The sequence below is a fragment of the Notolepis coatsorum genome (genome assembly GCF_963971535.1).
Source record: "Notolepis coatsorum genome assembly, contig: SUPER_19_unloc_1, whole genome shotgun sequence".
NCBI classification, from domain to species: domain Eukaryota; kingdom Metazoa; phylum Chordata; class Actinopteri; order Aulopiformes; family Paralepididae; genus Notolepis; species Notolepis coatsorum.
Window position 1 is genome coordinate 571,364 of NW_028174859.1, and position 2,437 is coordinate 573,800.

Sequence of the window (2,437 nt, forward strand, 5' to 3'; positions counted from 1 at the left end):
GTGCTTTTAACTAAAGCTTTCCCTGACCGGGAATCGAACCCGGGCCGCGGCGGTGAGAGCGCCGAATCCTAACCACTAGACCATCAGGGATAGGGCTTCTCGTAGTAAACATTGCATTCGGTGTCTTTGTCTGTTGAATGTGTCAGCAGATTTTGAAAAACAAGATAGCTCTAACTTGTTTTGATTGTTAAGAAACGGGAGGCAACAGCTAGATTTGGTGTCGACTCTGGTGGGACTCGAACCCACAACCTTTGAATAGCTTCTTCTCATCGCCTAGAAGTCCAACGCGCTATCCATTGCGCCACAGAGCCACTACACGAAGGCAGCTGTTTTCAGCATACACGGTAAGAAGTACAAGTGCCATGCGGCTAAACTCTTTGGCTATCAAATTAGCCTATGACGTGGCACATAGGCACGGATGGGATTTGAACTCGAGGAAGGAAAATGGAGGAGATGTCACTGCGTCATATCACATCATATCATTGGAGTATAAATCATGCGCAGTTACAATTAGGCCGCATCTCCATTCGATTGGGGCCCCAAAAACAGCACCGTGCAATCACCATGCACGCATTATTCGGCAACCTAGGTTGTGCTGCATCCCAATTGTTCAAAGCAAGCCTCGTCTTTCGTCTTCAAAAACACTGACAATTGGGAGTAGAATGCTTTCGTTGCTTTTGCAGTTGTCTGTGTTTTTACACAAATGAGTGGATTTTGAGCATCAGAAGCCGTCGTCATGAAGGCGTGGATTGTGCTTTTAACTAAAGCTTTCCCTGACCGGGAATCGAACCCGGGCCGCGGCGGTGAGAGCGCCGAATCCTAACCACTCCATCAGGGATAGGGCTTCTCGTAGTAAACATTGCATTCGGTGTCTTTGTCTGTTGAATGTGTCAGCAGATTTTGAAAAACAAGATAGCTCTAACTTGTTTTGATTGTTAAGAAACGGGAGGCAACAGCTAGATTTGGTGTCGACTCTGGTGGGACTCGAACCCACAACCTTTGAATAGCTTCTTCTCATCGCCTAGAAGTCCAACGCGCTATCCATTGCGCCACAGAGCCACTACACGAAGGCAGCTGTTTTCAGCATACACGGTAAGAAGTACAAGTGCCATGCGGCTAAACTCTTTGGCTATCAAATTAGCCTATGACGTGGCACATAGGCACGGATGGGATTTGAACTCGAGGAAGGAAAATGGAGGAGATGTCACTGCGTCATATCACATCATATCATTGGAGTATAAATCATGCGCAGTTACAATTAGGCCGCATCTCCATTCGATTGGGGCCCCAAAAACAGCACCGTGCAATCACCATGCACGCATTATTCGGCAACCTAGGTTGTGCTGCATCCCAATTGTTCAAAGCAAGCCTCGTCTTTCGTCTTCAAAAACACTGACAATTGGGAGTAGAATGCTTTGGTTGCTTTTGCAGTTGTCTGTGTTTTTACACAAATGAGTGGATTTTGAGCATCAGACGCCGTCGTCATGAAGGCGTGGATTGTGCTTTTAACTAAAGCTTTCCCTGACCGGGAATCGAACCCGGGCCGCGGCGGTGAGAGCGCCGAATCCTAACCACTAGACCATCAGGGATAGGGCTTCTCGTAGTAAACATTGCATTCGGTGTCTTTGTCTGTTGAATGTGTCAGCAGATTTTGAAAAACAAGATAGCTCTAACTTGTTTTGATTGTTAAGAAACGGGAGGCAACAGCTAGATTTGGTGTCGACTCTGGTGGGACTCGAACCCACAACCTTTGAATAGCTTCTTCTCATCGCCTAGAAGTCCAACGCGCTATCCATTGCGCCACAGAGCCACTACACGAAGGCAGCTGTTTTCAGCATACACGGTAAGAAGTACAAGTGCCATGCGGCTAAACTCTTTGGCTATCAAATTAGCCTATGACGTGGCACATAGGCACGGATGGGATTTGAACTCGAGGAAGGAAAATGGAGGAGATGTCACTGCGTCATATCACATCATATCATTGGAGTATAAATCATGCGCAGTTACAATTAGGCCGCATCTCCATTCGATTGGGGCCCCAAAAACAGCACCGTGCAATCACCATGCACGCATTATTCGGCAACCTAGGTTGTGCTGCATCCCAATTGTTCAAAGCAAGCCTCGTCTTTCGTCTTCAAAAACACTGACAATTGGGAGTAGAATGCTTTCGTTGCTTTTGCAGTTGTCTGTGTTTTTACACAAATGAGTGGATTTTGAGCATCAGAAGCCGTCGTCATGAAGGCGTGGATTGTGCTTTTAACTAAAGCTTTCCCTGACCGGGAATCGAACCCGGGCCGCGGCGGTGAGAGCGCCGAATCCTAACCACTAGACCATCAGGGATAGGGCTTCTCGTAGTAAACATTGCATTCGGTGTCTTTGTCTGTTGAATGTGTCAGCAGATTTTGAAAAACAAGATAGCTCTAACTTGTTTTGATTG